The 13323-nt window shown below is 35.6% G+C and overlaps 1 protein-coding gene across 16 annotated transcripts in view; it reads left to right on the top strand.

The window, feature by feature from the left end:
• Positions 1-13323, top strand: part of LOC106870813 (ubiquitin carboxyl-terminal hydrolase 3) — a 78033-nt gene that overhangs the window by 45786 nt on the left and 18924 nt on the right. The window lies entirely within an intron of this gene.

Below are 13323 nucleotides of genomic sequence, written 5' to 3'. Positions count from 1 at the left end.
ATAGGGGTTAAAGTGTTCAGCCAATTTGGGAATAACTTCAGTGGTGTTAGGTGGATGGGGGAACCAGCATTTTACATAGTACCTGTGCAGCTTCAACTTTTGGATGTTGATGTTTGAGGAGGAAATGTGGGGAGACAATGGGTCTAGTTATGAAACTCAGCTGGAATGATGAGTTCATGTGGGAGTGGGATGCATTAGTTAGGTTAGGTGTGGTGGTATACATGTTTCTACTTCAGAAGAGAATGGGCCACTTGTAGAAGTAATAATGATAATAATAATAATAAAAACAAGCCTTGTGTGATTGACCAGTTGTAACAGGCCATTGAATAGGAAGTTTGCCTATCAACCAGATAGCTTTCAGAGACATACATTCTGGAATGTGGTGTGTATTATGTTTTGTAGAACAACCATATTTTTTTTTAGCCCTGAATAGGAAATCTAAACTTTTAGATTAAGTGGTGGTGGCAGGGCTGGGTGGGATTGCTGTAGTATAATCACATGTCAGCCTTGATTGAATGAATCTGTGATCAAAGGTATTCCAGCTGTTATGATGCTGTTTTTGCCACATCATAGTACATTGTGATTTCAGTGAAATTTGGCTGCTATTACTAACAGAGCGAGTGACCAACAATATAGATGCTTCCTCGTTGGCTCATTAGATATATATATATATATATATATATATTTATTTATATACTGAGGGTGATAAACTTGATGGCGAAACCGGTACACAATTAATTCTTTATTCTGTATATTTTTCATTTTGTCCTACCCGCCTATGCTCTGGTGTTTGCTGAATTTTTTTCTGGAGAACATTATTTTTCTTTGTGGTTGGGTCGTTGATGAACTCCTTCTAGCATACTGGATGTCCACCTAGTGGTCATCCCTTCTTATACGTATATATATATATGCTTGAAGCTAACTTTTTTCCTGCACCTGAATCCTTGGATCTTGCATATATATACATATAATTCTTTTTGTTTTGTTCCAAGGCAGCCCTAATGGGGTAGGCTTGTGATTGCAGGTAGTCCAACCATTTGCTATTTCTAGCAGAGCTAGTGACCTCATAGAGGCTGTCTTGTTGGCCTTATCTTGAAAGGTCATCACAATAGCTACATATCTATCTAGCCAATGAGAGAGCCTCTATATTGATATGTGGTTATATTGAAAGGTTATCAGAAGTTTTGAGGCCTGGCATTTGCAGAGAGTGTGTTCATGAGCAGAGTGGATGTAACATTATAAAATGTTTTGTTTTAATGTTGTTTGGCCCCCAGGTCAGTTCTGAGTAAATAGACCAGTCATGAAAGGCATTCTGGCCTTGACCAGCTCTCCCCACCCCCTTTTTGTTTTTTACTTTTTTCCAGGCAAAATAAATCCAGGAATTACATTATATAAAGCATCTTTATCTTTTTAAAATAGTACAGTGGAATTTGAGAGAAATTCAGTCTCTAATTAAAAAAAAAAATCAGGTGTGACTGTTTGGAAAGTGATAGGAGAAGCTTTTTAGTACATTGGTAGTAATCATGGGGGTGAGAGTGCATAAGAACCTGTGGAACACAACTACATTGAGAAAAATAATGTACTTTTAATTTTATAAATTCGTTAAGATGCCACTCGTGTTAAATTAGTTTCAGTCTTAAGGCTTAGTTTTTTTTGTTTTTGTCAATGAATGGTTTTATAATTGAATGTGTATCAAAATTTCAACTGTGTGAAGGGGGGGGGGTCCCTTTATCTGGTGTAGAGGCTTTCTCTTGGCTCACAACCTTCATCAGGTGTCTTGGGGAAATTTCGAACCTGGGTTCTCATTCCTAAAGAATTTTTCGATGTTGTTATTATTGTTATTATTATTATTATTATTATTATTATTATTATTATTATTATTATTATTCAGGTTAAGAGCTCGGGCTACTAACCCCAAAATTCCGAGTTCGATTACAGGCAGTGACCTGAATAATAATAATAATAATAATAATAACATTGAAAAATAGCTTAGGAATGAGAACCCAGGTTCAAAATTTCCCCAAGACACCTGATGAAGGCTGGAGGGTGTATCAGCTGAAACGTGTCAACAACAAACAAGATGAGGACAAATATCCGTCAAATGTAAATAATGTAAATAATGTACCCTTCCTGTTGTTAACTACTTCAGTTGTAAAGTAGGAAGTGACAGCATTTATTGCTCACTTATATTGCCTCAATCAAGTATTTAACACTCACTTTATATGAGTGTGTGTGTGTGTGTGTGTAACCTTATGTAGGCATGTGATTATCAGTGTGTGTCTGTGTGTGTCTGTGTGTGCTCATTCACCTTATTTCTTGAAAGATGTCATTCCATTCCTTTAGTTTCATGTTTGTTGCTAATAATTTAACCTCTGAGTATCTTCTATTCATCGTTACTGTTGCTTATCCCCAGGTCAGTTCTGGTTAAGGCAGATCTATTGATTAAAGACATTTCATCTGTGACCACTCTGTTTTTATTTAGGCATAGTGTAACATGGACTACTTTATCCAATGTGGAGGGTGATACGGGTGCTAATCTTAGCAGATCAAGAAGTCACATAGTGGCTCTCTCATTGGCTCATCTTCTGTATGTTGCTCCACATCAGCCCTCATTAAGCTGATCTGAGATCAGAGGTGTTCCAGCCTGGACCACCCCCACTCCATCTTTTTGTAATGTAAGCCAGGAAGAACATTGTACACTTTATTCTTCATTCATGATGATTTAAGTGAGATTCAGCTGCTATTTCTAGCAGGTCTAGCAACTACATTCAAACTTCCATAGAGTGAAATTTGCTTGCTTCCAGTGTGGGGATTCATGAGATAGAAATATTTTCGTATTCTTGGATAACTGTTATGGTTACCAAAGTGCTTTGTTTCTTTCTTTCATGCATGCATACATACATGCTGCTGCTGCTACTACACACGCACATATGCATGCACACACACACACGCGCACATGCATACAATCACACACATACACACAAGATGAAGTACATTTATTTACTCCCGTTGTATACTCTTGTTTAAATAGCTAATTGAATCAGTTGTGATATGTTCATTATAAGGTGATGATTGCAAGATATATTCCTTCACACCTCCCTAGGAATGCGAATGTGTTAACAGTATCAGATGTTTAACTTAATGGTTTATCGTTTGTCTGTTTGTGTGTGTGTCTGTGTTTCTTAATGAGTTGCTGAATAACAATAAAACTTCTCAGTTCAATCCTTATGTGAAGCTGCTAAAAAAGGCTTTTATGGGGCTTAATTTCACAGAGATAATTATGTAATATACCATGTGCCTGTGTGTGTGTGTGTGTGTGTGTGTGTGTGTGTGTGTGTGTACACATGACAGATAAAACTTGGTATATTTACATATACATATATTTACATATACTTACATATATATTTACATATTCATTTGTTGGTGTAAATAAATGAATAAAATATGTTACATGGATTGAGTACTCCTTTCTCTTCTTCGTAATTAGAAGTGTGTGTGGAGTGGGGGGGGGGTTGTGTAGTGTCAAAAATGAATGACATCTCATCTGGTGGTTGCCATAGGCTCTTTTTTTTTTTTTGTTAAAATAAACATTTCCATTTAAAGGAAAATGAAAACTTATTTTGTTGCAACATAATAAAAGAATATACGTACGTGTGTGGAGCGGAGTATTAATTAATTTTATTTAAATATATCTGTTTGTGTTTGTTAATCTTCAAAGGATCTCATTATGGAACATGCAGATTGTTTGGTATTTATCTCCATGACAACATGTAGTTCTGTTACATAGATTAGTTTTAATCTTTTTCAAACTGAATGCAAATGTTTTTCTTTTTCTCTTTTTTGCTTTTGTTTCTGTTGTTTTGTTAAGTTTCATGTATTTTGCTAGTTTCATAAAACACAGATAATCTTCAAGCCTTTTGATAGTTGTTACCTTTTGCCCTCGAGTAAATTAGGCTGAGGCACTATCTTCTACTTATTGCAGTCATTGGACTGAGCCATGCTGGGGCACCACCTTGAAGGGTTTAGTCAAATCAGCACCAGTAATTATTTTTTAAACCTGGTTCTTATTCTAGTCAGTCTTTTTTGCTGAGTTGCTAAGTTACGGGGATGTAAACAAACCAACATCCTTTCAAAGACTTTGGTCAACCCAAGGCTATCCTAGAAGACACTTGCCCAAAGTTCCACACAGTGGGACTGAACCCTGAACCATGTGGCTGGGAAGCAAACTTCTTACCACAAAGCCACATGCCACACCTGTGCCTATATCCATCTCATTTTAAGACAGCAGAGTGTGATTTAAGAAAGATATAGTCACTATATCTAGTTGGTGATTTGAGGGAGATTTGGTGATAATTTCTAGCAGGTCAAGTAACCATGGAAAGGTTTCCTTGTTGATTTGCCAAGTTTTGTATTTTTATTATTTCTTGAAGTAATATTCTTCTTATTATTATTTCTTTATTGTTGTTGTTATTATTTCTTGTTTAGCGGCATTTCACCCATCCTTACGTTCTGAGTTCAAACTCTGTTAAGGCTGATTTTACCTTTCCTCTTTCCAGGGTCAATAAAATAAGTATCAGTTGGGCACTGGAGTCAATGTAATTGACTTATCTCCTCCCTGATCTGGCTGACCTTGTGTCAAAATTTGAAATCATTATTATTATTATTTCTTGGTCATCCCTCATCCAACAGACCTGAGATCAAAAATTTTAGGGTCATATGTAGTTATATGATTTCTAAGAATACATTACACAATAAATTGTTTCCTTTAGATAACTGGGTATCTTTTGAGAGAGATTTGGCAGCTATTTCTAGCAGATTGAGCAACTATATAGAACAAGGGTGGGGGGAAACTTTGTAGGGTGGCGGGCAAAAATTTCCAAAGAGAAAGGTCTGCGGACAGATCACGAGTTCTAACTCTTATATCTGTGTAAATCTTGTATGTCTTTGTATAAGATATATTAATAAAGATAAGTTTAAGACATTAAATTAACGTGTAACACCTTCATTAACACCGCCACTGAATTTAGGACGTTTATATTACTTATGGGGTATTCTAAATTTTTCAGCTAGAGTGTAGTTGGGTCTCAAGGGGGAGGTACAAATCTAGCAATGTGTGTTTTATAGTAGAAATAAAACTTCCATTCAAATGACAATTACCAGACGATTTTCTGTTGGAGTTTAACCATTTTAAGTTGTGTTAAAAAGTGACCTATGTATGTGTATGTATATATGTATGCACATCTATATGTGTGTCTGCTCCTCCTCCACTTAGCAATCAGTGTTGGTTTGTTTACATCCTCAGCAGTAGTTCAGCAAAAGAGTTTTTTAAGTACCAGATCCGAAAGAAAAAGAAGTATTGGGGTCAGTTTATTGGACTCAAAACCGATCAAGGCAGTGCTCCAGTATGGTCACACTCCAATGACTGAACCATGTAAAAGGAGATAAAAGAAGTCTTTTAGTTTTTTTTTTTATGTTTAGATACTTGATCGGTGTTTGGAACTTGGTTCTTTGACTGACCGAGCATGTGCCTGTCTGACGACTGCACTAAATTGATAGTGTCTTCCTGCAACCATAGAAGAATGGCACCAATAGAGAATGGTGATGGCCACGGCGATGGCATCAGTGCACATGCATGTGTGTGTGGAGGGGTGTCTTGTAAGTGATAGCATAGCATGAAGATGCAACAAAGTTCATCCATGGACGGACTCTGCCTGCTCGTTGTGGTGATGATACTGTTGACGGCAAATCATTGAGGGTAATCTAGCATATCTGCCCGAGCCATCTGGTTGTTTAATGATGGTGTTGCTAATGTTGTTGTTGTTGGTGGTGGTGGTGCTGCTGCTGCTGCTGATGATGATGATATTCAAGATGATGATTGTCATCATCATCATCATCCCTCTGTCCTTTGTTTTCCTTCTCTGTCATCTGGTAATAAAATACACATGTATTTGTTGATTGATAGATATTGTCTAGTATTTATCCAGCTATAGGAATGGTTAATATTAGCAGAGATATAAATTATATTCTAGAAGATATTATTCATAGAGTTGATGTAATTTTTCTCTTTTCTTCCTTTCTGTCTTTGTCTTTCTTTCTTTCTTTTTTCATCTTCTAAGGAAGAATATACCGGAATGATTCAGTGCCATTGTTTTGCTTTTATTATTTCTGCTGGAATGTCATATTTATGTAGCTTCGTTTTAATCACCTCCACCATCACCCTATCAGTCTTTCTGTCTACCCAGGTTTGCTCTCTCTCCCTCTCTCTCTCTGTCCCTCCCCCCTCTCTCTCTTTCTACAATATATATATATATATATATATATATATATATATATTATTTGAAAGGGTTTTATGACTAGTGTATGTGTACATAGTTTTCATTCCTCACTCTCCCTATCCCCCTCACTCATTGCCTCTCTCTCTCTCTCTCTCTCTCTCTCTCTCTCTCTCTCTTCCACTCTGATCATTACAAATTTAATAGGTTTACTGTTTTTTGTCATCTGAAGTAAAAGTGCCCGTGCAAGTGTATTGATTTTTGATTGCAGATTAAATTAATTACTTCACTAGCTATTATGCTAAACTTTAGATTTAATCTCTGTGTGTGTGTGTGTGTGTGTGTGTGTGTGTGTGTGTGTGTGTGTGTGTGTGTGTGTGTGTGTGTGTGTGTGTGTGTTTATGTGAGAAAAAGAGAGCAGGGAGATAAAGAGAATGATGTGTTGTTTGTTTCCACTGGCCAGACAGTGGATTCATATTTTATTGTCCTGTTTCTTTGCTGAAATTTTTTTCTCTCTCTCTCTCTGTCTCTCTCTCTTTAATTTTTTTAATTTTTTTATTTTTCTACCTTCTGACTTGAAGTTTTCTCTCTAAGCAGGTTTGATATTGCCACCCCTACACCCATTTCCCACCTTGCATTAATTTCTAATCTGTTTGGGAGTCTTCTTACACGGCTGTCTGTTTTACCTTTTGCATACATACATACATACATACATACGTATTTGTGTGTGTGTATCATCATCATCATCATCATCATGTTTTGTGTGCTTTCCATGTATCACAGTCCAAGTCAGTTCTTATTCGGAGTACCATGTCTTATTTGTACATTAAATATTTGGCCTGGTTTCAATAGCTCTGTACCTTTCTATACAGTGTGTATGTATGCATGCATATATATATATATATATATATATATATATATATATATATATAGAGAGAGAGAGAGAGAGAGAGAGAGAGAGAGAGAGAGAGAGAGAGAGAGAGAGAGAGAGATAGATGCATATTTATATAGATCATCATCATCATCATCATCATCATCGTTTAACGTCCGCTTTCCATGCTAGCATGGGTTGGACGATTTGACTGAGGACTGGTGAAACCGGATGGCAACACCAGGCTCCAGTCTGATTTGGCAGAGTTTCTACAGCTGGATGCCCTTCCTAACGCCAACCACTCAGAGAGTGTAGTGGGTGCTTTTACGTGTCACCCGCACGAAAACGGCCACGCTCGAAATGGTGTCTTTTATGTGCCACCCGCACAAGCCAGTCCAGGGGCACTGGCAACGATCTCGCTCGAAAATCCTACAGGAGATATATATATATATATATATATGTGTGTGCATATATATATATGTGCATATATATATGTCCATATATATATGTGTATATATATATATAGGCGCAGGAGTGGCTGTGTGGTAAGAAGCTTGCTTTCCAATCTCATGCTCCAGGTTCAATCCCACTGCGTGGCACCTTGGTCAAGTGTCTTTTTTTATAGCCTTGGGCCGACCAAAGCTTTCTGAGTTGATCTGGTAGACGGAAACCAAAAGAAGGCCATCATATAGTAGTTTTAGGCTCACATGTGTTAGGTTGTGGATTCAATTCTCAGAACAGGAGGTGCATTGTGTCCTTGAGCAAGGCACTTCATTCCAATGAGCTAAAAATGAGTACCAGTGACATGAGGTGTCGACCTTGCAACACTGGCATCCCGTTCAAGAGGGAGTCTGAAAGTCCACTTAAGCACCATAGAAACTGGAATAAACTCTAGCTTTAACTTAAAGTATAGTTAATCTGAGAAAGAAGAGACAACAGCATTAACTGCCCTTCTCCATCCCCTGTTATTTCCAATACTTCACTCTAAGAATATTCTAAATGGCTATGAGTACTGCCTCTTCACCTGAGATTTATTCACACGTATGTGACCCATTGTCACTTCTGAGGAAACTGAAAATGGAATAAAACTGGAATAAATCATTTTGTCATGAAAATGGAATAAAACTGGAATAAATCATTTTGTCATGAAGAAGAAAATGAAAGGCCCTGCACGAAATGTTAGGCTTCTAACCTTCTAATTTTTAATCTGAGTGTTTGTAGTGGTGTTTAAATGTACCCCAGAATCTAGTTAGACATTTTTTTACTAGGTAACATTTGAGGTTGAGATAGGTTTTAAACGTTAACTCTCTTAAAAAGATATCTTTCCAAACCAAGGACCATCTTTCAGTTTAGCAGGATTGCTCCTCTTGGACGTTGGTGCTATTTCCCTTATGAAGAGTTAGCTTCAATGAAGGAATGCTTCTGTAAAATCAGTTCCTTCAATATTTCATATGTAAATGTCTGAATTTTTAAAACAATTCCAGATATACTAGCTTCAGGAAAAAAAACCATTGTGAGTGTGGGAAATTAGCTGACTAGTGTTAATATGCAGGGTTTTTTTTTTTATTGATTGATTTATTTATTTTCTATATTTGTTTTGTTTAACTGTCTATGGCCATTTTTAAAGTTCATTTAAATTATTGTATAAGAAAATTATGCAAGGCTTGCTCTGAATTAATTTTAATATTCTTGTGACTAGAGAGAACATGTAACTCTAGCAACTGAAGGATTAGTTAACTCTCGTTCAACTTCTTGTCAGGTATAGCCACACAATGCTGCCTTATTCAATTTGATTACATGTTGTTTCACTGTCACACTATTTATATCAGTAAATATGGGGAATAAATTATTTGGTGGTTTAGATTTGACAATTGTTGTGTGAGGAAAATTATACAGCACACAATAGAGCAGCAATATGAATTAATTATATGTAATACATTATGTTTTACCTCAAAATTATTTTAGAGCAAAGCTAAAAATAATTTCTTATAAAGAGTTATTTTGTATAGTCTATTGTGTGTTATATGAGAAGAGATACACTGGAGAAAAGATGAGTGTACAGAGTGGGCTTAGCTGGGGATATTTAACAAAAATTAGCTGATGAAAATGTATAGAGGTTATTCTAGTACCCAATAATAAGAGTAGCATGACTTAATGTTGTGAATGTCTATGCACTGAATAAACTGTCACTCAAAAAGAAAACATAAGCTATATTTTCTTAGGCATTCTACAAGGTCTGGTTAGCATAAGTAAGGCTATATTTTTCTGATGAGATCTAATAACACTGAAACATGTCCAGAGCTGTCACCTACCACATCAAAGATCAGTTGCTTCCCAATGATGCCCCCATTTAATTTTTAATCACTTCAGGCTTAAAAAATAAAAATAGATATGGGGGAGGGGGGTCAATTGATTTGACTAAAAAAAGTTCTTGAAGGCAGTGCCCCAACATGGCCGCAGTCTAATGACTGAAACAAAAAAATATATATATATGCATATACTCATTTATTATTTGTTTTATATATATATATATATCTATATATATATATATACACACATATATATATATATATATATATATATATATATATAGAGAGAGAGAGAGAGAGAGAGAGAGAGAGAGAGAGATAGAGAGAAAGAGAGAGAGAGAGAGAGAGACTCATTTGCTTTTTTTGTTTCTGTGGAAACTTATTCTGAATATTTTATTGTTTTGAAGTATTGGCATAAAGAGCTTGTATATATTTTTCTTTTCCTTGAAGAATAATTAGTTTAAATTTATTTTTGGTTATTGTTTCGGTTGTTTTTGGGATTTCTGAAGCTACTTTAGTTTTATTGTTAGTTGTGAGATTTACGTTAACCCATGCCAGCATGGGAAACAGATGTTATGTGATCATGATGACGTTAGCCTCAATTTAACCATTTTTCTTGGATATGTTGTATGAGAGGATATATGAGTTGAGGATTATGCATTACAATGTGTGTCTCCTAGCAAGGGATGGATTGTGAATTAATATGATAAATAAAGGCACTACAATATTTGCCTATATTTATTCAATAAATGAGAACTTTTTGTTTTCTAAAAATATCACTGTGTTGAATCACCGGTTTTTGTACTTAAAGATTGCTCACATACCAATAAAATGTCTAACAAATTATTTAGTTTATTATTTTTATTGGTTTAGAAAAAGCAATAAAACTTTTAAGGAGCTTTTCAAATAGCATTTTTATTTGGAAAATGTGTGATGTAATAAAAAAAAAAAAGAAGCAGCAAACTGTCTTCTCATTTAAAAGTTTGGAGATCACCTGACACTGGCCTCGTAGAAATTAGTTACATCTCTTTATTATGAGTCCAGTTCCTAATTCCCACTAAGGTCACCTTTAGCTTTTCAGTTTTCAGTTGATTTAACTGATTCTCCTAGCCATCTAAATCTGTTGATTGTAACATTGTCAGAAATGATAGAATCGCAGGAATGTCAGACGAAATGCTTTGTGGCATTTCTTCCACATTTTTACATTCTGAATACTTTTCCTGCCAAAATCAACTTTTCCATTCATTCTTCCAAGGGTTAAGTAAATAAAGTATTTATCAAACGCTGAAACCTTTAAAATTTTCTGGCTTTCTGCCTATAATAGAAATAATAATAATTATAACTAGTGGATTGGCAAAACCATTGGAACATCAGATGAAATGCCTTGCAGTATTTAGTTGCAGTTTATGAGTTTCTGAGTTCAAATCTCACTGAGGCCAGCTTTTTTTCCTCACCCTTCCAGGGTCGATAATACAAAGTACTGGGGGTCAATGATATTGATTAACCCTTTTCCTTCAAAATTGCTGGCCTCAAAGGCATGGCTGAATCATTAAAGCATCAGAAAAAAATGCTTCGCAGTATTTGTTCCAGCTTTTTACATTCTGGGTTCAAATCCCATGAAAGTCGACTTTGCCTTTTCTTCTTTTGGTTTTGATAAAGTATAGAAACAATCAAGAAATGGGATTGACATTATCAAATGACTTCCCCTCAAAACTGCTGGTCTTGTGCCTAAATCAGAAGCTATTATTATTATTATTATTTTATTGTCTTTGTACAGCTTCTAACGCTGGAGATGCACTATGGTGTCAGGTATTCACTCCCAGTGAACTAAAGTAACACCCCTCATTTTTCGAGTACCATCCGGAGTATTCGAGCAGTTCCAAGCAGTGCTGTTTTCTGCAAGTGTTCCTCCCTTATTGCAGCCCCTACATGAGCACTGGAACCAATATAATTGATTGTCCCCATCTCCCCTAAACTTCAAGCCTGATGGCAAAGTATAAAGAAAAATGATATTATCATTGTTGTTGTTGTTTCATTTTAAAGAACAAAATGTACAAGAATTCAGAATTTATAAAATACATCCAAATCCAAAATTTTACTAAGCAATTGGGATTATGTTAATGGGAAGCAGACAGTGGACAAAAGCAAATATATATTTATACTGAATTAGCAATGGGTTATTGTTAGGTGCTTAGATGATCATTGTCATTTGAATAAGCTCCCTCAAGCTGAAATAATCCTGTGATAATTCTGTTTAAAAATGATAAATAAATAATTCCTCTGTTGAGATATAATTTTAGTAGAAAATGATTGAGAAATTTTGGACTGGTTTTATTTTGGTTAATAAATTTCTTTCCAAGTGATTGAAACATTACCTCACATTCCCTCCTTCTTGCTTTCTCTTTTCCTTTCACTTATGTTTTTCAAACTCTCTCACTCTTTCATAATACTTCTCTCTCTCTCTCTCTCTCTCTCTCCCTTACTCTCCTATATACAACGGAAGCTATTTGCTATAATTACAGATGATGTTATCAGCTAGTTATTGTTATTAAATTGGTGAGTGGGTTCCAAACTCTTTATTCTCAGGTGTTCTCATAGATTGTTTAATTAAGTAGAGAAAAGATAATTTTATCAGCTGGTTATTGATATTGGAAAAGACTTCATCCCAAAGTGATCGCAATCAGCAACTTCAATTGTATTTTCATAAATGTATCGACCCATTTATTGATAGTAGCAGCTGGCAGGGACTTTTTTTTGGCAGTGAGTTGACAATTGAACTTTCGAGATATTCTGACGTGAACAAAGTACGATGAATTATTAACTGTCCTGCTTAAGGTCTGGTTTATCAACTTTTCCTTGTTAGTGGGAGACATATACTGGCTAGTGTTCAATATGAACTGCTGCAAGATGATGTAAGGAAAATGAGAATTAATCTGGGGAGACTATTCCAGAAGGATGCATTTATAGTGTAGAAGGTTTGGAGAGAAAGCTCAGGGTAGACTTTGTTCAGTGAGACTCAGTTGTTGTTATTGTTTAGTCCCAACTTAACTCTGATCAAGCAGACCCATGATTAAAGGTATTCCAGCTGGGGATCATTCAGTCTTCGTTTTATTTCAGGGACTACATTGTTTAATGCAATGGTTCTGAACCATTTTTTACCTATGAACCCCTTTAGTTTGTTTTACTCTACTGGACCTTTCTTATCCATTTGCAATTTTAAAAAATCTTTTTATTTTTTTTTAATTAAATATTATTAGGAATTGTATTAAAAAAATTGTTGAAATATTTTGAGTCTTGCTGAAGTATAACTAATTCATCACAGAATTTTTAACAGCAAAATCTTTGGTTCATATTGTCCCTGGTTGAGAATGACTGGTCTAATGTATTCGTCTTTATTGAGACCAGTAAGTGTGATTTGGTGGGGATTTGGTTGCTGTTTCTAGCAAGCCAGGCAACCCTTATAGAATCTTCCTTGCTTTCTTATGTGAGACATAGTGATGATGTCGAGGAGGTGCCAGTGTATTGGGTAGGCTTGGGCAGGGTCAGTACATAACTTACCATTTCAAAGGCACAGAGGCTGTTGCAGTAATGATTGAAAAGGCAGAGAAAGGAAATAGTGTGTCCGTGGTCTAGCAGTTGTATTGATGTGTGAATCTGTCTTTTATACTGGAATATTTGTTGTAGTAGTTGCACCAACCCAGATATAAGTTTATTTTACTACAAGATGAGCTCCACTTGAAATTTACAGACAATCAGTAAGTGTTCAAAGATGGAGTGCAATAAAGTATTGGAGGATTTAAACTCAAATAACTGGCAAAATTTCAAGCCTACTAGTCATCAGTTATTATGACCAGATTAGTTTTCAGGCATT

Source organism: Octopus bimaculoides, chromosome 15, assembly GCF_046866305.1.
Source record: "Octopus bimaculoides isolate indiv1 chromosome 15, ASM4686630v1, whole genome shotgun sequence".
NCBI lineage: Eukaryota > Metazoa > Mollusca > Cephalopoda > Octopoda > Octopodidae > Octopus > Octopus bimaculoides.
This window is presented reverse-complemented; position numbering and strand designations above follow the sequence as displayed.